The following is a 22,997-nucleotide window of genomic DNA, read 5'->3' as shown; positions in this document are numbered from 1 at the left end:
GACAGCATATGCCATCTCCCACGGATTGCACAGCCTTGGCCCCTGCTTTCGTGGCTTCACTTCTGCGTTCCTGTTCTTCCTTTCTTCCTCCCCCTCTATCAATGGAGTAAAACATTCCTTCCTCTTGTTCCATACAGACCCGTTATATTTAAACCCAGTCCCCTCAGAATCTCCCCCAAACCCCTAATATTCAGCATCAGTCAGGATGGTCTATGTTATACTATGGTAACAAACAACCTGCCAATGTTAGTGGCTTAAAACAACCAAAGTTATTTCTTGCTCATGATATAGTTCATTATAGGCCATCTAGGGCCTTTGTTCTACACCATTCTCTGTCAGAGCCACGAGCTGATGGATGCCCCACTACCCAAAATGTTGCTGCCAACATGGCAGGTGAAAGGGAATGTGGCTAATTTTCTTACTGACTCATAAGGACTTCCATGTGCCATTTCCACTCACAGGTCCATGTCTAACTTCAAGAGGAATAGTTCATCCTACCATATACCAGGAGGAGAAACAGAAACATCAGTGAACAGCACTCATGACTAGCACATACCCATAAAAGTTTATCAAACTATTTTCTCAAACAAAAGGATAAAATTCTGGCACTAGTATCTGAGAGAATAAAATTTTTCCCATCTCCTTACACACATTATTAAACACCCAAGAGAGATTCTGTTTTTCTTTCTCTCAGAAGTGGCCTGGGCATACAGGGGAACAGAAGAAAAAGAAGGGGAGCACCAGTGTATGCCAGACACTGTGGTGGGAACTTTACCTATGCTGTCTCTCTTAATACTAACAAGGCAGCAAGGTAAATATTTTACATTTCAGTTCATAATGAGAGATCTGAGCTGCAGAGAGGATAAGTGTGCAGTGAAGAGTTAATCTTACCTGAGGAAAGGCCTGGCCTTTGTCTCAGGTCCTGGGCAGGGGTTGGAATTTACTGAGTGATAGGAATGTCATTGTTATTCATGGTGGACCCCTTGGACCACACATGATAGTTTATGCTAATGAGATGGCTCTGGGTGGGTCTGGCCATGCAAGAATCACATCTAACTGTGTGATTGGATGGTTGGGATATCAGCCACGTGATATCTGCCCAACCTCTGGGAAGGGACGGGGTTGGAGTTTGAGTTCAACCATATGGACAATGACTCAATTATTGTGGTAATGAAACCCCAATATGCCAGTGAGGCTTAGGTGAGTCTCCAGGTGTGAAAGGCAAATAAATCTTTGGGCCCCCAAATCACTAAGCTAAAGGGAAAAGTCAAGCTGGGAACTGCCTAGGACAAACCTGCCTCCCATTCTATTCAAAGTCATCCCTCTGCTCACTGACATAAATGCATATCTGATTGCCCCTTTGGAAAGGCTAATCAGAAACTCAAAAAGAATGCAACCGTTTGTCTCTCACTTCCCTATGACCAGGAAGCCCCGCCCCTCTTCAAATTGTCCTGCCTTTCCGGACCAAACCAGTGTTTGTCTTACATATGTTGATTGATGTCTCATGTCTCCCTAAATGTATAAAACCAAACTGTGCTCTGACCATCTTGGGCACATGTCTTCAGGACCACCTGAGGCTGTGTCGCGGGCGCACGTCCTCAACCTTGGCAAAATAAACTCTCTAAATTAACTGACCTGTCTCAGATTTTGGGGGTTCACATTTTGGTAACCATGAAGGGATTGTGAGTGGAGGTAACCCTGACCTTTGACAAATCTATTGGTGCTTGGCACCAGCATGAGCTGTCTATATAGCTCAAACCAACAGGACAATTTGCTGAGGCCTGGAAGCATCTCCTCCAGAGAATCCCTGATTGCCCACAATTTGATCAAGACCTAAAGTTTATTTTGCTGTATAATTTCCTTTTTTTGGAGTTTACTTGCTTCCAACACGAGGAAGGCAAGTTTTTCCTGCTTCCATGACAATGGCAAGCAGGTTACTCCTTTATGGAGTTTGAGCTTGGTTCCAACAGGGAAGATAAGTATTTTTTTTCCTGCTTCTTGAATGGTAGAGAACAGTCTTCAGCCTGAGACCCATCCCTAGGTGAGTAACTGAACTCGGGTTTGTCTTGGCTAAAGTTAAGATTAACAACCATCCGGTCTTAATTTCTCCTTACCATTAGAGTGCTTAGTAATCATAGAAATTGTGCAATCCTTTGTTTTTTCGCTTAACTGTTTTTGTTGTTGTTCTTTGTTTCTGTTTTTGTTGTTGTTTCATCTTTTTCCTATTGAGTTTGAGCAACTCTATCCAACTTGATCAAATCTGAAGCAAAGTTCCAAATTATGGGGAACAAAGCTTCTGAAGTGGCTAAATTCCCCCCCACACAAAAAGGTGGTATGGTTGGGGGAGAAAAGCGGCCGGCAAAAAGGAAAAAAAAAATAAATAAATAAAAAGAAAGATACTTTAGGGGCTTTATTTACATAACGAGGCCACCTTTTTGCTAGCCAGGCCAAATTGAAAGAACAATGGCTGTTGCTCCATGCTGCAGTTCCCTTGCTAAACGTTCTGCCTTTTTTTTTTTTTTTTCCCACCATGACAGTCTGGGGTTGGTTCCTAAATCAAGCCCTTTCTGGTTTGAAACTTGGTACTTCTGAGATAGCAGCAATTTGCCCTAACTGAAATATGGTAATGAGATTTTAAATTATCTTTTTAAAGGAGCTCAATGGTTAAAAGTCAGCTTAATTAAAAGCTAACATTCAAGATGCATGTGCATATGTGTGCACGTGTGTGTTGGTATTTAAAAGGCCTTAATGTTTTTTTTTGTTTTTCTTTCCTAGGACTTTGTCTTTTTTTTTAGCAAAAGTTTTTTTTCTTCTCTGTTGACTGAATTCTGTTTTCTTCATTTATTTCTGCTGTCTCTCCTTTCTCTTGCACCTTCTGCTGCATGAGGGACCTAAAATAGCTTATAATAGCTGGGGTTTCTTAAAGAAGATGGAGAAGGTGCCAGGTTCCCTTTTGGGGAGAAATCTCTGTTTTTCCTTATGGAATCCTAAGAGTGTAAATAGACAAGTTTGTCTCAGCTCTTAAACTGCTTGGCTCTTGTATTGCATTACCTGATTTTTGACTAAAATAGTTATTGCAACAGAGGCTTTTCTTGGGTTTTTAAGGAAGCGTGTAGTTTAGACACTTAGAAATGTCTTTGCTTTAAAAAAAATTTTTTTAAGTGCACTGTAAAAACAACACATGGTCTAACCTCATAATAATTCTCCCCTTTGGAAACCCAGGATTCAGTACGGGCTCTGCCCAGAGTTCAGAGATCCATTTAAAAGACAGGTAGTCCCTATCTAAATAAAATTGGTCTCATTATACAGTCCTATGATAGATTTCCATAATTTTATGTTTGATTTGGCATCCATCTTTAGTCTCCCTCTAGCACAACGGACTTTTTCTTTCCATACCTTATAATGTAAATTTTGCTATTTGATTTTCACCAACCCCTGCAAAGTGACTCTGAAAATGACGACAAGCCCTGCTCTAGTCACACCCGGAAGCTGACTGGTCCACACATGGCTGAAGCATGAGGAAACTCATTGCAGGACTGATTTTCCTTAAAATTTGGGCTTGTGCAGTAAGGACTTCAACTGACCTTCCTCAGACTGAGGGCTGTTCCCAGTATATACATTAAGTCACTGAGGTAGGACAAAAGATTGCTACAGTCCTATTATTTTATGGTTATTATAAGTGTACCAGGACTCTAAAAGAAACTTGTTTGTATAATGACACCCAGTACAAGATATATAATCCAGGAAGTGACCAGCCCGGTGTGTGCTATGACCCCTCTGAACCTCCCATGATCACAGTTTTTGAAATAAAATTAAGGACTGGTCTTTTTCTAAGTGACACAAGTAAAGTAACAGCTAAAACAGAAAAAAGAGGGGTCTTCAAAAATGTAACCTTAAAATTTGACACCTGTGCCACTATGAATAATAAGCAGCATGGGATGGGATACGGTTCTCTAAACTGGGAAAAAAGTTACACAGCAGAAAATAACTATATCTGTCAAAAATCATATTTATGTGAAATGTGCCAATACTGGTCTTGTGTCATTTGGGCTACTCAAAAAAAAAAAAGTAAAAAAGATCTTGTTTGGCTCCAAAAAGGAAAAGTCAGCCCCTCCTGCATGAGTGGGAGCTACAACCCTTTAGAATTGGTAATCACAAACTCCTCAGATCCAAAATGGAATAAAAAGATACGTAACATTAGGCATTGATGGAAAAGGACTAGATCCTAGTGTAAGCATCCTAATAAAAGGCAAGCTTCAAAGACAGTCTCCAGAACCAGTATTTCAGACTTTCTATGATGAACTAAATGTGCCAGTACCTGAGATACCAGGAAAAACTAAAAATTTGTTTTTGCAATTAGCCGAACATGTAGCCCAGTCTCTAAAAGTCACTTCATGTTATGTTTGTGGAGGAACCATAACAGGAGATCAACAGCCATGAGAAGCCCAAGAATTAGCTCCTATAAACCCAGTTCGTGATGAACTCCCGGCCCAAAAGAACCACCTGACAATTTTTGGGTTCTAAAAGTCTTAATTATTAGACAGTATTGCATAGCTAGAAAAGAAAAAGGATTCACTCATCCTGTAGGGTGGCTTAGTTGTCTTAGGCAAAAGCTGTATGATAGTACCGCAAAAACAGTCCCACCCAGAATTCCACCAGGACTAGACTGCCCCCACCGGGTTATACTGGATATGTAGACATAGAGCCTATGCTAAGCTGCCTGACCAGTAGACAGGTGGTTTTGTTATTAAATAATCTTTCTTCTTATTGCCCATAAAAACAGGTGAACGTCTGGGCTTCCCTGTCTATGCTCCCCGTGAAAAATGAAGCATAGCCATACATAATTAAAAAGATGATAAATGACCTCCTAAAAGATTATACAATACTATAGGCCTACCACTTAGACACAAGATCCTCATGGGAATACTGGACCCCCATTTACATGCTCAACCGAATCATATGGTTGCAAGCTGTTTTAAAAATCATCACTAATAAAACCGGTCAAGCCTTGACTATTCTGACCCAGCAAGAAACTCAGATAAGAAATGCTATCTATCAAAATAGATTGACTCTCAACTACTTGCTAGCAGCTGAAAGAGAGGTCTATAAGAAATTTAACCTTACTAATTACTGTCTACATATAGATAATCAAAGGCAAGTAGTTAAAGACATCGTCACATGTGCCCGTACAAGTGTAGCAAGAATTCAACCCTGAAACCATGTTTAAAAATTAGTTCCCAGCACTAGGAGGATTTAAAACTCTTATAATAAAACTTATAATAGTAATAAGAACCTGCTTACTGCTCCCTTGTTTGCTACCTGTACTTCTTCAAATGATAAAAGAACTTCATCGCTACTTTAGTTCACCAAAATGCTTCAGTACAAGCATACTATATAAATCACTATCAATCTATTGCACAGGAAAACATAAATAATAAAAATGAAAGTGAGAGCTCCCACTAATAAAAAGTGAGAGTCTCTAAAGGGGGGAATGAGGAAAGAGAGAGACCCTCTCATATTGTTTTATATTGCTTTATACTCAGTACCTATTTTAAGAAAAAAAAATGAAGTAAAAACAAAGACAGGCAGCCCAGCGCCAAGCCCAGAACCAGGCCTGGGTCTGCCTGGACTAAACCCAGTAGTTAAAAATCAACCCATGACTTAGAAACCGATGTTCCTGACATTGTATAGAAGGACATTGTGAAAATCCCTGCCCTGTTCTGTTTCTCTGTGACTACCAGTGCATGAAACCCCTGTCACATATCTCCTAGATTGCTTAATCAATCACAACCCTTTCATGTGAAATCCTTAGTACTGTGAGCCCTTAAAAGGGCAGAAATTGTGCACTCAGGGAGCTTGGATTTTAAGGCAGTAGCTTGCCGATGCTCCCAGCTGAATAAAGACCTTCCTTCTACAACTTGGTGTCTGAGAGGTTTTGTCTGCAGCTCATCCTGCTACACTATAGGGGTCAAAATTTGGCATAGGGGTTAAAAAACTATAAATCCAGCCCAAAACAGAATGATCTTTGCTTGTATAATCTTTAATAAGTAAGACATTGACATTGGTTTAATACAAATAGCTATATTTTGAATTTAATAAGATGACCATACCTTCTAATCTTGTGGTTTTAGACAGTGTAGTCCACAGGCAATGAGGTTTGTTTTGGGAAAGGACTTTTATTATCTTTTTTTTTTTTTTTTTTGAGACGGAGTCTCGCTCTGCCGCCCAGGCTGGAGTGCAGTGGCCGGATCTCAGCTCACTGCAAGCTCCGCCTCCCGGGTTCACGCCATTCTCCTGCCTCAGCCTCCGGAGTAGCTGGGACTACAAGCGCCCGCCACCGCGCCCGGCTAGTTTTTTGTATTTTTTAGTAGAGATGGGGTTTCACCGCATTAGCCAGGATGGTCTTGATCTCCTGACCTCGTGATCCGCCCATCTCGGCCTCCCACAGTGCTGGGATTACAGGCTTGAGCCACCGCGCCCGGCCTATCATCTTTATATCAAAACTAAACTATCAACTAATTTCCTCCCAAAGTTAGTTTGGCTGATGCCCAGGAATGAACAAGGACAGCTTGGAGGTTAAAAGCAAGATGGAACCAGTTAGGTCAAATTTTTTTCACTGTCTTGTTATAATTTCACAATGGTAGTTCCATAACTTTTAATGGTGACTATCACAGTTTTCAAAAATAATCTAGGTAAATAATTAGGTAAATGTAATGGGATAAATACTTGTATACAAACTCACCATAATTTAGAATCTAAAGTTATATTACATTAAATGATAGATATTTAATTATTTGCATATGAGTATTTTCCAATAAAAATATTCACAGAAAAACATTCTTCTAAAAAAAGTGTGTTCTTTTTAAAAATAGGTGAACAATTTTTGTCTAACTCAAAGCTTATTTAAAGGTCATATATAAAACAAGTTAAAAGGAACTAGGAAATAAGAGAGATGCAAAAAAAGTTATAAAAATAAAGAGGGGTTTTTTGCTAAGAAAGCTTAAAGAGAAATAATTTCATGTAAGAATGAATCTTGTATGGTAAATTTAGTCCTTGAATAAAATGTCTGGTTGTTTAAGAAAGAGGGATGTTCAGGACAACAACCAGAAAGTCCAAGTGTGTCATGAATAGTCTGTGTAAATCACAGTAAGGCTTTATTTTGCAGCACTATTCACAATAGCAAAGACTTGGAATCAACCCAAATGTCCATCAGTGACAGATTGGATTAAGAAAATGTGGCACATATACACCATGGAATACTATGCAGCCATCAAAAAGGATGAGTTTGTGTCCTTTGTAGGGACATGGATGCAGCTGGAAACCATCATTCTTAGCAAACTATCACAAGAACAGAAAACCAAACACCGCATGTTCTCACTCATAGGTGGGAACTGAACAATGAGATCACTTGGACTCAGGAAGGGGAACATCACACACAGGGGCCTATCATGGGGAGGGGGGAGGGGGGAGAGATTGCATTGGGAGTTATACCTGATGTAAATGACGAGTTGATGGGTGCAGCACACCAACATGGCACAAGTATACATATGTAACAAACCTGCACGTTATGCACATGTACCCTACAACTTAAAGTATAATAATAATAAATAAATTAAAAAATAAAAATAAAAATAAAAGTAAATAAAAAAAAGAACACCTAAATTCAAAAAAAAAAAACAAAAAAAACAAAAACAAAAACAAAAACAAAAAACTTTTATATGATCAAGTTGTCTATAAACAAAAGGAAATTATAATGGTTTTTCTAGAGATTGGGTTTGATGTAAAAACAACTTATATACTAAATAATTGGTTAGAACAATGAAATTTTCTTAAATTAAGATTTAGTCATAATTTATTATCAGAGATTTTAATTTTGTTTTAACCCAAAGTTCAAATTTTATTGCATCTCACTCTTGTCAGTTTTTTCTCCCCTTTTAAAGGACGAGAAATAGTAATGCTCTTCTTCAACTCATTTTCAGCTCATATTGGTTTTCTTCCTTAAGTTCTGTTTGTTGTGGCCTGATGCTAACAATGTTTTCTTAAGGTTCTAAAGGAAATGTTTTCTTCTAACATAATATTCTGTGTAGTGCAGAAGGTTTCTTTTGCCTTTTGGTAACTGGCCTAACAGATTTTACAGTTTATCAAAACAATTCCTATGTCATTATTATTAAGTTTTGGTTTGCTTAGAAAAAAAGCTGAGATTAAAAAATTTTTAAATTAAGGTTATTACATCTGTGTATCTCTCTATATGCACTGTTAAAGTACTTTTGACATTGAGTTATAGGGCTTTGACCCCTGGTCTAAAAAGGACAAAAAGTCTTGCTAAATTTTAAATACTGACATCAATTAAAGCCCCATCTTCAGGCCCAGTAGAAGATACCAATAAAAATAAACTGCCTTCCTGAGACACAGGGCCAGAAATACAAGCTGTTCAGCTCCTCAAGGCCCATAGACTATCATGGAAGAGGTGGACATGTGAGATTGTAAGAGCTGATTTTGGGAGATAAAATAAGTTCAGTTTCTCTATAAATTATTTATGAATGTCAAAAGCACACTGATGGAAGACCAGTATATAGGCTGCTGTGTCAGATTAACAAGGTTTTCTTGAAGCATTAACTGACTCCTTAATAAAGGTTATAAAGTTTATAAAAGGCTTATGGAAGTTATGTCTTATGGTCAAGATTAAAATTTTATAGATTGTTTATAAAATTTTGAAAAACAAATTGAATTGGCTTCATGCTGTTTCTCTTAGGGCTTATTGATTAGAAAATCAAGTGTCCTCTCAAAGAAGGAAGGTTTTTGCCTTTTTTTGATATCCTTGAGTTATCACTTTGGTTAAATGAATGACTTAGTTGACAATGACATATGATCCCATTTTGTGATATCAAGTGTTTTAAGCTTTTGATATTTGACAAACTTCCCAAAATCAAATTATAAATTATGACTCTTTCTGACCTAATGAATCCTTTAAGATATTAGTTCCCTAAAGTCCAAAAATAACATACTAGGCTTATTTGGTATAAAAATTATACCATGTCATATATGACAATGCTTCCTGTATAATTTGCCTTTCTTTGGGCTGCATTTGTATAAATGTTATTTGTAAGTGTTCCAAAATTATGGAAAACTCTTATGATTCTGATATGACTCAGTGCACATTATCAGTAATAATTATAATTGTTACTGTATGCCACAGAGGTAATAAATTTCCTTGTCAATTGTTTCTTTGACTATGGCTGCCCTACAGCCTTTTGTCATCCACTGAAAATTGTTGCCTTGTTTTGGTCCTCCTTAGAAGGTGGTTTTATAATCAGCTATAAAACCCTAACAGGTGCTCTTGAATGCAGGTTTCTGTTAACTTTGGAGATTATGACATCAAAATAGAAGGAAAAATTTCAGGACTCATGGAAAGCTGAAATGTTCATGAACATCAAGCAGTATAGGAATTAACTGCATGGACTGAACTAGTAGAAGACTGAAGTAATCATTTTGATTTTTTGCTTAAAACGTTGTTCATCCTTTGTTTTGTTTTCTCCAGAGTCAAGAAAGCCTTTCTTTTGAGCTATTGACAGCTTTTAACAAGTGAGTATACTCCTTTGAACAAAATTTGCAACATATTTCTTTTCTCTCTACCTGATTTCTCCAGAATTTGGAAACTATCTGTGAGTATTCTTAACTTATGGCAATACAGTTATTTGCATAAGTGCAGTAAGAATCTGTTTTCATTTGTAACAGGACACAATTGGAGAAACTGGTTATTTTACCAAGGCTTTGACTGGAATAGTGTGATTTCCTTTAAGGAATCAAACTTGGCTTATGGAGCCAATAAAACCCCTTTGGAAAAACTGGCCTCATACCTTGTCTACACAGTCCCTGTTCAGGATTCTGATCTGTGGTAGTAAAGTATGTCCCTATCTGACATGCCCAGGAGCCCCAAGTTTATCTGTGAACCTCAAGAGGGGAGGATCACCCAACTCATAGGTATTTGATGGTACATATCCATGACTGGGCTTAACTTTAAAAAAGTTTTATCTGAGATTCCTTCTGTGGAACAAAGTTCCATAAAAGACAATTTAAAAGCCTATGTAAAAAATATTCTTGCTGCACTATATACAAATAATTAGGCCAAGTATAATAAAGAAAACCAGTCCTCCCATGATTTGTTTTTAATAAAAATGGGAAGCTGGAGAGAGAAAAATTATGTTTCAAAAACTATAGTACACCTGTTGTTAGATTTTAGTCTTGCATAATGTTTTTCAATTTTTATTATTTTTTACAGTTTGGACTGAATTCTAATTTTTCTTGGCTGCAAGTCTTTAAAATAATGTTTTCAACTTTTCCTTCCTTTTTCCTATTTTTCCTAATTTGGAGTCACTGTGCTTTTGTAAAGCCATGCAAACTGAAACTAGACAACTTAAACTTCAGAAGAAAATAATGGTAACCTGTTTACATACAAAAGCCACTTTCATACCTGCCTACTGAAGTATGGACTTCAGAGTGATGTGGCCTATATCAATTTTTCAAGATTGTTATTTTGTTTGTTGTTGTTTTTATCCTTTCCTCCCCCTACTTTCTCTTCGTGGGATATGAGACTTCACAATCTGCTAAAAATTAGTTTTTCTAATAACTTGAGACCTACTTGTCTAGGAATAAACTGTTCTGGCCATGAGAGATGAGATGAAGTCTGAGACCAGAGATTCATTTTCTTCTCAAATACTTTGTCCAAAATAATTTACAAAGAAAAGGGGGGAAATGTGGAAGAAAAATAAATCTTTCTGCCCCCAAATCACTAAGCTAATGGGAAAAGTCAAGCTGGGAACTGCCTAGGACAAACCTGCCTCCCATTCTATTCAAAGTCATCCCTCTGCTCACTGAGACAAATGCATATCTGATTGCTCCCTTTCGAAGGGCTAATCAGAAACTCAAAAAGCATACAACTGTTTGTCGCTCACCTACCTATGACCTGGAAGCACCGTCCCTACTTCAGGTTTTCCCACCTTTCCAGACTAAACCAATGTTCATCTTAGCTATGTTGATTGATGTGTCATGTCTCTCTAAAGCACTTAAAACTAAACTGTGCTCTGACCATCTTGGACACATGTCTTCAGGACCTCCTGAGTCTGTGTCACTGGTGCACATCCTCAACCTTGGCAGAATAAACTTTCTAAATTAACCGAGACCTGTCTCAGATTTTCAGGGTTCATAGAGAGTTGGTAATATTCCATACTTGGGTGAGTTTCCAGGGATGATAATACTCCATACACCTACTGCTACACATGGATGACAGAGGGACACAGAATCTTGAGGAAACAGACGTTTCATGTTTGGAGCCCTCCTAGTCCCAGATTCCTCCCATGTGTGTCTTTCTTTGAAGGGTTCTGATTTGTATCCTTTTTGCTATAACAAAACTGTTATGATCACAAGTATAGTGCTTTGCTGAGTTCTGTAAGTCATTTAGCAACTTATTGAACATAAGGAGTTTGTGGGGACACTTGAATTTGCAGCCAGCTGGTCTGAAGTGAGGGTGACCCCGGGGACCCCCAAACTTGTGGCTAGTGTCAGAAGTCTTGGATAGACTTGGCAGTCTGGGAGGACTTTGCCTTTCACTTCAAGTTTGGATAACTCCACATATTAAGTAACATACTTAAGGCCACACCTAAGAAGTGTTACAACTGGGATTTGCACCTTGGTGTCTCTGTTACAATATGTCCAAGCAGGAGCTCAGTTTTGTAACCACAGCCCCCACTCCGAAACCCCCAAGCGTATAACATGTGACTGTTGCTGTCATTAATCTATGCTTTCCTCTTTCTCATTTCTGAGTATGGAGAAGAGGTTTTTACCTGGGGCAGTTTTGTCCCCCCCATAGAATATTTGGTAATGTCTGGAGGCATCTTTTGGGGAGGATCCTACTGGTGTCTAGTGGGTAGAGGCTAGAGATGCTACTTAACATCCTGTAATGCACAGGACAGCCCTCCCTCACAACAAAGAATTACCCAGCTTACACATGATGCTGAGGTTGAGAAACCCTAGTATAGAGGTATGTTCTGTGCTGGAATTGCATAAGTGAGAGCAACACCTTCTGTATTAGTCTGTTTTCACATTGCTCTAAAGAAACACCCAACACTGGGTCATGTATAAAGGAAAGAGGTTTAATTGACTCACAGTTCCACATGGCTAGGGAAGCCTCAGGAAACTTACAATCATGGTGGAAGGGGAAGCAGGCTTGTCTTACATGGTGGCAGGTAAGAAAGAGAGTGAGTGTGAAGGAGGAACTGTCAAACACTTATAAAACCATCAGATCTCATGAGCTCTCACTCACTATCATGAGAACAGCATGGGGGAAACTGCCCACATGATCCAGTCACCTCTGTGCCTTGACATGTGGGGATTACAGGTCCCTCCCTTGAAAATATTGTGATTATAATTCCCGATGAGATTTGGGTGGGGACACAGAGCCAAACCATATGACCCTCTTATATGTGTTTCTCAATGCACTGGGAAAGGGTAACACCTAGAAATAACATGACAAATCAAAGTACAAGGTAATTAAGCTATGATCATCCTCATTCTCTTAACTCCTGAGATGTAGCTTCAAGCAGGATATTCTTTCATAGGGGGAATGATAATGTTGGGGCTTAGAAAACAATACCCCAAAGTATGGTGCATTGGCATGCTGAGTACTTTGAACTGAAAGATATTGAAAAGACCTCAGAAGCAAAGTATCTTTCTGATCTTCTCCTGCCTTCCTGTCTCCTGCTCCCCTTTTGCCCCCAAGGCAGGTCATATAAACTTGAACACATCTTTCCCAAGCTGGGTTATAGGAACTAGCAATACTACTCTAACCTTCTCCTGCCTTTCTGTGTAGGAGCTGATGACAAATAAATTCTATGACCTGCTTTGTCTGATCTGATAGTAGATCATAAGACCCTCATTCCACAGGGGACTTGCCCTATACCTGGGAAGAAGGAATGCTGCACAGAAAGGTTCAGAAGAATCTGAACAGACAGGCTCTGCTGAGTTCCCCACTCAGTCTATTATCATCAGATCATTCTCATTTTTGTCCAATCACATTTCTACACGGCTATCCATCCTTCATTGAACCAAAGCATAAAAATAGTTTTCCTGGGTCTTCAGGTCCTCATTTCTGAAGGTGTCCAAGTCATGTGAAACTCTAATTAAATAATTCTGTTATGCTTTAGTTCCAGGATACATATGCAGAATGTGCAGATTTGTTACATAGGTATATGTATGCTATGGTGCTTTGTTGCACCTATGAACCCGTCACCTAGGCTTTAAGCCCCACATGCATTAGCTATTTGTCCTAATGCTCTCCCTCCACTAGCCCCCCATGCCTGACCAGCCCCTCCCTGTTTCCATGTGCTCTCATTGTTCAACTCCCACTTATCAGTGAGAACATATGGTGTTTGGTTTTCTGTTCCTGCATAAGTTTGCTGAAGATGATGGCTTCCAGCTTCATCCACGTCCCTGAAAAGGACATGATCTTATTCCATTTTATGGCTGCATAGTATTCCATGGTATATATGTACCATGTTTTCTTTATCCAGTCTATCATTGATGGGCATTTGGGTTGGTTCTATGTCTTTGCTATTGTGAATAGTGCTGCAATAAACATATGTGTGCATGTATCTTTATAATAGAGTGATTTATATTCCTTGTTGTTAACCCAGCTTTTGAGAGTTGAGAGTCTGCCATGACCCTTATAATGGGTGAGGAAAGGTATCACACTTCCCACCTCTATAATAGTTGCCTCCTAGTTAAAGCTATTGTTCCCGTAGATAATATGTTAGTTTGAGTCCTCTAAGAAGGAGATGCCAAGACAAAATCAGATGTGCAAGAAATGTATTAAGGGAAATACTCATAAGAGAAAATAGGGAAGGACCATGGGAAGGCAGAAGGAAGACAGGAAGGTTGGGCAGAAGCATCTGAGGTTGCAGTATCATCCTTTTGAAAATGTGATAAGGCCGTCAGAATGTCTTTGTGCCAAAGTCACCCATCAGAGAAGTCCTGCATCTTGAGGCCTGCGTGTGTATCTCTGCCTTTGCTCAATCCATGGCTGAGAGCAACCCATGGGAAGTGTGGCTTGGTGCAAACACAGCAGCGGACATCTAAGTGCAGCACCTGGGGCTGTCGGTCAGTTTTGCTCACTGCAGTTGGAGATCACAAAGGCACATTCTCACAGCCACTGCAGCTAACAAGCACATTTCTCAAATTAGCATTTTTAGTGTGATATCTGGCTTTTCCTTTCAGACTCCTGAAATTACAAATAACTAGTTGCATCTGTTTTCCAAATTTACCACTTCTTCTCTCAGAATATAGATCAGAAAGTTTCAGGTCTGTCTTTTAAAATTGTATTATTGCTAAAGTCTAAGATAACTCAATAGCATCATTTGGAATTGACCTGATCAGACCGGGACACACCATCCCCAAAATATAACTGTAGAAGACCAGAATCTGCCACCCCAAATATCCCTCTTTTGCATAAGGATTATTTTGAGTTGGTTATTTTGAGAAATTGCAGACAGAGGAGTTCTGAAAAGTTACCCTTTTGTAAGAGAAGTTTGCATCTATATCCATTTGTAAGGGTGTCTCCCTGTCTGCACCAGGGATGAGAAGGATGACTAAATGACTAGAGACTCTATAATCAAGGGAGAAGGTATCCATTAAATCTGCATAACAAATATAACCTGTGTTTTAGTGTTTTTCATGGCTATTACATCTTAATGGAAACTCGCATCACACCCTTCTTTCTTTGTTTCAGAGAACAATGGGATTTAAGCCTGAATTCTAAGACTACCCTTTTGAGATCTACTCTAGAGATTAACTCATTGATCTTGTTTTCTCCTTTGTATACAAGAGGTACACATTGTTAAACTTTTGTTTGTTTTTCTCTTGTTAATCTGTCTTTTGTTAAATGGAGTTCCAGTTAAGAACTCATGAAGGGTAGAAGAGAAAATTATTTTTCCCCTCCTACAGACCCTTTGAAAAGTTCTACAGATATCCAATATTGTGTGATCCATAAAAGACACTTAGCTTCATGTGGATTTTCAAGACATTTGTCATTTAAATAAAGCTTGACTTTCACATTCACCCCAAATTCTACAGTACAGAACCTTATTTTTTAAGACATTAGCTCTTAAAGATTTAAGGAATCTTTATTTTTATGATACTAAAAAAATCTTACTTTTTATAATATTGCACATAAATGTAAAGTGTTAAAAGTCTGGAAGAATATATAACAACTCATCAACAATGAATACCTCTGAGAGGTTTTAACATTTTTCTTTGTATTGATTCAGAATTGCATTTGGCAGTTTATTTAGAAACCTGAGAAACAGAGGCTCAGGCAAATTGGGGAGTCATTTTTCTCACATCGTGAGGAGTCTGAAAGCAGGTGGTTCAATGACACCAGAATCAAGGTCTCTGTGATTCTCTCAGCCTTTCCTTCTTGGTCACAAAGTGGTAGCCACTGCTCCAGCATACTGTCCAGAGGAGGAAGAAGGAAAGAAAAGGGATGAGGAGCAATTGCCAACCAAGGCACTCCATTTATTTATTTATTTATTTTTGAGATGGTGTCTTACTCTGTCACCCAGTCTGGAGTGCAGTGATGCAATCTCTGCTCACTGCAACCTCTGTCTCTCAGGTTCAAACGATTCTGCTGCCTCAGCCTACCGAGTAGCTGGGACTACAGGCGTGTGCCAGCATGCCTGGCTAAGTTTTGTATTTTTAGTAGAGATGGGGTTTCACCATGTTGGCCAGGCTGGTCTCGAACTCCTGACCTCAGGTGATCCACCTGCCTTGGCCTCCCGAAGTGCTGGGATTATAGGTGTGAGTCCCCGTGCCCGGCCAAGATGTTTCATTTTAAAGACAGCTTTTCAACATGCTCCACCCCACAACTTCTAATTTCCCTGTTGACCAAACCTTCTGCAAAGGATACTTAGCAATGTTGTTTCTAGCTACACACATTGACATTCCAAATAAAGTTAGGGTTCTATTGGTGATGGAAAAAAATCACTTAAGCTCTATTTCAACTTCCTTTTATCCCAGTTGTTACAAGATGTATTCTAGTCAACTCTTGGTTAACAAAGTCAGTTCAGCATTTTTATAGTTAAATCACACTTAAACTCAATCAATTCAGATTTCACCTATTTATTTTTCCTTTGCCCTGGGAAGAGCTGGGGAGAGGGGTGTCTGTGTGCTGGGTAAAGCATGCCATGGAGGTGGAAGTGGTGGTGGGCTCTGGTCCATGGTGGTCCACACTGACAATTATGGAGCTGTCTATGGTCTCAGATGTCCATTTCAGACTTACTCACTGTGCCCTCCTTGTCCTGGAATGCTATCATTTTTACTCTAGATCTGCCATACCATCTTGCCCCCAAGAACGCTCTGTGAGGTCTGCCATCTTCTAGAACATTTATTGGGAACAAGGCTGAGACAGGACAGGGGCCCATAATAAGGAAGCCAAGCATGGAAATAAAGGAAAATCTTGAGTTCCTTCAAGAGACATTCCAGGAACCTAGTTAACCTTGAGATGTAAATGAGTAACCTGATAAGCAAGAAGGTAACAATAGCTTAAAACAGTAGTCACCCAAGAAAATTAGAGCCACAAGATGTTTGTTTCCCTGTAGAAACTAAAGATGCCATCTTCACATATATCTCTGGGTTGTTTTTCAGACTCCTATCAGACAGGAAATGCCAACTGCTGCCAGGTAGACCACAGATAAGGGGGAGCTGAAGACTGAACTCTGTCCACCATTCTTTGTTCTAAATTTCTTCCTGAGGGGCCTAGAGAAATTCACATCCACAGGCCACACCTTAACATTTTTTTTCTGTTAACCCTAAGTTTTTAGACAAAGCCTTGCTTCCTTAACCAATTGCAAATCAAAGAATCTCTGAATCTACCTATGACCTGTAAACCCACTACATCAAGATATCCTGCCTTTTGGGGCCAAACCAATGTAACCTCCAAGTATCGATTTACAGTTTTGCCTGTGTAAACCGAAAGGTGACTGAGGTAGGTGTCTCAATTGATTAGAGGTTTATTTAGCCAAAGTGCAGGACATGCCTGGGAAAACCACAAATCATAGGAGCATTTGTGATCTATGCATTTGCCAAGGGTGTCGTGAACTTCAGTATTTAAAGGGGAAAGAGCAAACAGGAGGGAGGGAGGCAGTGAGGCACATCATTACATTCTTGTGAGGCTCTAAGTAGCCTCAGTAAATCTACATTTTACATACGAAAATAGGGAGTAGTGGAAAAGTCAATTATGCATTGTCTCATGCCCAGTAAATCTACATTTTATATAAGATACATTTTAGGGAGGCAGAAGTTACAGGTAAAAGCATTAAATCAATACATGGAAGGTATACATTGGTTTGGCCCAGAAAGGTAGGACATCTTGAAGTAGGGGCTTTCAGGTCAAAGGTGGATCCAAAGGTTTTCTGATTGGCAATTGATTGAAAGACTTAAGCTTTGCCTGAAGAGTTTGAAGTTAGCATAAAGAAATGCTTGAGTTGAGACAAGGGGCATTGTGGAAGCCAAGGTTCTTGTCATGTAGCTGAAGCTTCTGGATAGGAGGTTTCATAGAGAATAGATAGCAAATTTCTCCTATTGGGCCTTACAAGGTGTCAGACTCTCCAGAAGAAGATCTAGCAAGGGAAGGAGATTCTCTACAGATTGCAAATTTCTCTCACAAGAGACAGCTTTGCAGAGTCATTTTAAAATATGTAAAAAAATACATTTTGGGGTAAAACACTTTGATTTCCTTCAGGGCTTACTGTCCTTCATGTGATGCCATACCAGAGTCAGGTTGGAATTTGGTATCCAAAGAGTTTGTTTGGTCAGTCTTGTGATCTCCAGTTTAATGTTAATGCTGGTCAGTTGTGCCTAAATTCCAAAGAGAGGAGGGTATAAGGAGGCCTATGCAGCATTCCCTTCCCATCACACCTGAACTAGTTTTTCAGGTTTTTTTGGGACCACCTTGGCCAAGAGAGCAGTCCATTTAGTCAGCTGGGGGCTTAGAATTTTATTTTTGGATTAGAAGGTAAACAAAAATATTTTATTCTCTCTTAATGTCACACGAAAATCTTGTTCAAAAGAGAAAACCAAATTTTACCTTTGTATTTAGTGTATTATTAACAGCTAATTGTATGTGTGTGTGTGTGTGTGTGTGTGTGTGTGTGTGTAAGAAATGTTAGTTTGATTTAACCAGTTTTCACAACTGAATATTTATTCTATAAAAATTTTACAGATTATACAGTTTATATATAGTCCAAACTACTGAATGAAAAGGTAGGCCCCACAGATGCAGAATTACTATACCAATCAATCCAAGATAAAGGTTGATTTACACACTGTACAGCACTTTGCATGGCTGGGGTGGTGGTCAGTTCTGAGTATAAACTTCAATATCGCACAGAAATAAGGTTTTGATTATTTTCACTCTTCATACATTCAATATGATTGCAAACTCAGAAGCCTAACTAATAATAAGTGATATGGTTTGGCTATGTACCCATCCAAATCTCACCTTGAATTGTCATAATCCCTATGTGTCAAGGGTGGGGCCAGATGGAGATAACTGAATCTTGGAGGCAGTTCTCCCCATACTGATTTCGTGGTAGTGAATAAGTCTCATGAGATCTGATGGTTTTACAAATAGGAGTAGAATTTTTATAAAATTTTTATAGAACAGTGCACAAGCACTGTTGCTTGCTGCCATGTAGGACATGCCTTTGCTTCCCCTTTGCGGTCTGCCATGATTGTTAGGCCTCCACAGCCATGTGGAACTGTGAGTTCATTAAACTTCTTTCCTTTATAAATTACCCAGTCTCAGTTATGTCTTTATTAGCAGTGTGAGAACAGACTAATACAGTAAGCATTTGTAGTGTGGAATGAGTACTCACTCCTGGAAGGAATTCACATGTCTATCCACACAGGGCGCTCTCGGACACCATATTGTAATAGTATATTGTATAGACATAAAAGCAGAGGCCAAGAACATTAAAAGTTGAAAATAAGGTAGTTCTTTTTTTGTTTTGAAAGGAGTTTCTGCAACTAATACTATGTTAAAAGAACTTTAACTTATTAAATTAAATATATTCTAAGTGAACCTAAAAATTACATTTTATAAACATAAAAATACTTTATTTTGAAGTAATATATTAGTCCTATCTGCAAATAGAAAATGAAAACTGTGTATAAGGTAATATTTCTGACCCAGTAATAAAAGGCACTTTGGTAGCTTTGTTTTGTTTTGTTTTGTTTTTTAAAGGGTCAGAAAAACTGTTTAAAGCTTGGTAAGACTAGCGTAACTTAGATATTCATTATTAAGCTATTCAGTGATTCACTAATACTACAAAAGAAGCTTTCTTTTAGAGAGACAGTGGTTTCTTCATGCTAACTGGGTAAGAGCTGGATATGTTTTAAAAAGAAGAGGAAACCAATTGGTATCTCGCATGAATCCTAAGCATATGTTTGGTTTAGGGGTATGCTCATCAGTGGATTTTTAATCAGAAAGATTTATCTTACAAGATAAATCTCACTTTTGATGTAGAATTTCCCATCTCTGAAGTATTTGTACCTTCTTGGAGACAAAGGCAATACCTCAGACATTCTGTATCTCTGTATTAGTGAGGCTGGCTGATACTCCTTTAGATTCTGTACTCCAGAAGAAAAACATGAGAAAAACAAACATTATCAAACATTACTCTAGACTTTTCTGCAATTCAAAACTAATAAAACAGAATTCCTTTTTTTATATTGTACTAGCCAAAGAAAACAAAAACTAGAGCTTCCAAGAGCAGTCTAGTGCTCACCATTACACTTTTATACTTATGTGGACAAAGCAGCTTTCTAGTTACTTATTTTAAAGCTACAGTACTTAAAAGCTTCTTGATAATAAATAACTTGACTATTTCCAGTCCTGTTTCCAAGTGTGAACTAAGGGTGACTTTTTTCAGGCTGCAAGAATGGATTAGGGAAACCCATGATGTTCTTCGGCTCAGCCCATCCCTGCGTCATCAGCAGGCAGCTTGACACTCACAACTCAATTTTCCTCTGCAAGCACTCTAACATGGAGTCCATCAGTTGGGCCAAGCCCCAGATTTTCTTCAGCACTTTGCACTCCATCTCACTGGCCTGCTCCAACTCCATCTTCATGTTGCGGCACACAAGGGCTTCAGATTCCTCAGGCACAACCGGATTACATGAAGCAAACTTCTTAATTCAAATCATAATTTCCCGGGTGAAGGTCCCGGGCCCAAATACCTGGGCTACCAGACCTTTACCGCATGCCTCCTGTGCGGTCAGCTTCTGCCCACTGAGCAATATCTCATTTGCAAATGCTCCTTCCATTATTTTGGGAAACAATGGTAGAACAGCCATCTGGATTCTGTCCAAAGGTAGTAGAGAGCGGTGGAAACCAAGCCTTTTCATTAGTCCAGACCATATTGCAAAGAGGCAATATAGATGCTCTTAGCCTAATGGTTGGGCCATTGACTACTACAGTAATAGACTTCTGAAACTGTATGAAAGTATTCACGAAGTTTCTGATAGCTTCTGCGGTTTTAGTGCTTTCTCTTTTGCTGTCATTTGTTGAACGCTATATAAAATAAATAAAGTCAAGTGCACAACAGAAGACACTGCCAATGGCACTGAGCAGCATAAGCTTTCTGTCATCAGCAGCAGCTGTGCTCAAGCACTTTGGCTTTCTTTTTCTTCTTCTTTTCTTTTTTCTTTTTTTTGAGACAGAGTCACTCTGTTTCCCAGGCTGGAATACAGTGGTGCCATCTCAGCTCACTGCAACCTCTGCCTACCAGATTCAAATGATTTTCCTGCCTCAGCCTCCTGAGCAGCTGGGATTACAAGTGGGCGAATTTTTTTGCATTTTTAGCAGAGATGGATTTTCACCGTGTTGGCCAGGCTGGTCTCAAACTCCTGGCCTCAAGTGATCTGCCTGCCTCGGCCTCCCAAAGTGCTGGGATTACAGGCGTGAGTCACCGTGCCCGGCCTGTACTTCTTTCATTACCTTGAAATTTAGCGAGTTATTCTCTGATGATTCTGTGAATATCACAAGGTGAGTGAAATCATCCTGCTTTCTGATGACAATAGCTCTTTATCTGCAGGCACTTTCTGTTTGCCTCATGCTGAAACGCAATCACTTGCCAAAGGTTGGCCTTTTCTGCCATCAATAAATTTTCTTCTCCCGGGTGTCACTCCTATAACAGATGTCTGCATGTTGGTTGTTCCATTGGCTGTTAACGCATCCATAAACAGAGATGTACCTTTCCCATTAATAGCTAGGGCTGTGGTCATGGCTGTAGTCATGGGGCCAGACACCTGAGGCACTAGTGGGTGTATTCAGGGCCTGTTTCCCATCCTGACTTGCTCCATGCACAGGGGTCCAATAAAACTCCAACTTATTATTCTCCTGCCACCATTCTATAGCTCCAACTGGCTATTCAGTCACTATCATGTCATCCTTACCCTGCTCAACAGGGTCCAGTTTCTGGGGCCTCTCGTTCTGAAAGCCATCCATTGTGGTTCTGCTCTTCATGGGGCTCTTAAACACAAGTATCTTGACACGTGACTTTGCTAGGTCAATATTCTTCCAGCTAGAGAGAGATGGAGCTGTGTTTTTCCTGAACTTCAGGTAGCAGCAAACAACTGGCTGTTTTTAGACTTGTGGTGTTTGCCAATCTCTAGTGACTTAGGAGAGGTCTTATCAAAGTTTCTATTGGTGGATCTGGAGATTTATTTCCTAGCATTGTTTGGAGAGTGCCATTTGTTCTGGTCAGCGTGCTCTCTTTCTGCTTTTTGACGTGGTGTCTATATTCCTCATATTTCACGAGATGCCACTCTGGTTCCCAAGTGTGATCCTCACTGTCATAGCCCTTCCATTAAACCAAATACTGTCTTCTCTTCTTATTTTTCCTTTTGTCAACAATTCTTGCCGGACGCGGTGGCTCACGCCCGTAATCCCAGCACTTTGGGAGGCCGAGACAGGCGGATCATGAGGTCAGGAGATCGAGACCATCCTGGCTAACACAGTGAAACCCCGTCTCTACTAAAAAAAATACTAAAAAAAAACTAGCTGGGTGTGGTGGCGGGCGCCCGTAGTCCCAGCTACTCAGGAGGCTGAGGTAGGAGAATGGCCTAAACCCGGGAGGCAGAGCTTGCAGTGAGCCGAGATCGCGCCACTGCACTCCAGCCTGGGCAACAGAGCGAGACTCCACCTCAAAAAAAAAAAAAAAAAAAAAAAAGAAACAATTCTTTCAGCCTGTCCTGTTCTAGTTGGTGCAGGCCATCATAATCCAGTTTACTCCTTCTCTAAATCCTGTGTACCCAAACCATCGATCATTGCAAACCAGTACTTCCCAAGATAAAACTCTTCAGATCAGGAATCACAACCATTTCCTACCTTAGGAGAACAATGACTTAAAGGTAATTTTTCACAAAACCTTATAAATAAACAAATCCGTCTAATCTCAATCAGTTAGACCATAAGGTAAGATTTCCATAAATCTTTTAAAAACTTTTTCAATCTTTTGTTATAGAGTGGATCAATCCTGCAAAACAAAGAAAGAAACAAACAAAACCCTATTATTCTGACACAGGGTCCCAGACTCTCACATTGGTGTGCTTTTGCTATTAATGCTTAATTTATAGGAAAACTAAATAATCCCTTTTACATTTTAGCCAATTTAAGCACACACAGAATTCCTTTCACAAGATCAATTTCATAAACTTTCTATAACTTGCTTAAACCTTCAGTTTTGTCCTATCATTGTACCTTAGGATAAAAATTTGCATTCTTTTTCACCTTTCTGTATTCATATAGCTTTACCGACACTGTTTTTACTTCTTTAATTAAAAATAATAAAAATCCTCTAAACTGGGAAAAATTACTTTCCCTTTAACAAAAATCACATTTCTATGCCTTCTTAAAATTTTTTAAATCAAAACTCATCTTACTTTCC

The 22,997-nt window shown here is 39.2% G+C and overlaps 1 long non-coding RNA gene and 2 pseudogenes across 7 annotated transcripts in view; 1 reads left to right on the top strand and 2 right to left on the bottom strand.

Moving 5' to 3' along the window:
* Nucleotides 1–1,509: 1,509 nt before the first annotated feature.
* Nucleotides 1,510–22,997, top strand: part of LOC135969618 (uncharacterized) — a 90,225-nt gene continuing 68,737 nt past the window's right edge. For 2 of the 7 annotated variants that reach the window (XR_012430652.1, XR_010584919.1), the window contains exons 1-2: nt 1,513–2,041; nt 9,539–9,582. This is a non-coding gene — a long non-coding RNA (uncharacterized lncRNA). Of the gene's footprint in view, nt 2,042–9,538; nt 9,583–14,779; nt 14,878–18,268; nt 19,974–22,997 lie in introns of those variants that run through there. The other 5 variants (XR_012430654.1, XR_010584918.1, XR_010584917.1 and 2 more) reach the window with 5 other exon arrangements.
* LOC135969553 (chromodomain Y-like protein pseudogene) lies at nt 20,042–21,345 on the bottom strand (annotated as a pseudogene).
* Nucleotides 21,476–22,378, bottom strand: LOC135969552 (chromodomain Y-like protein; annotated as a pseudogene).

Source organism: Macaca fascicularis, chromosome 2 (genome assembly GCF_037993035.2).
Source record: "Macaca fascicularis isolate 582-1 chromosome 2, T2T-MFA8v1.1".
Lineage (NCBI taxonomy): Eukaryota > Metazoa > Chordata > Mammalia > Primates > Cercopithecidae > Macaca > Macaca fascicularis.
Note: the sequence above shows the minus strand (reverse complement) of the source record. Positions and strands in the feature narration are given on the sequence as shown.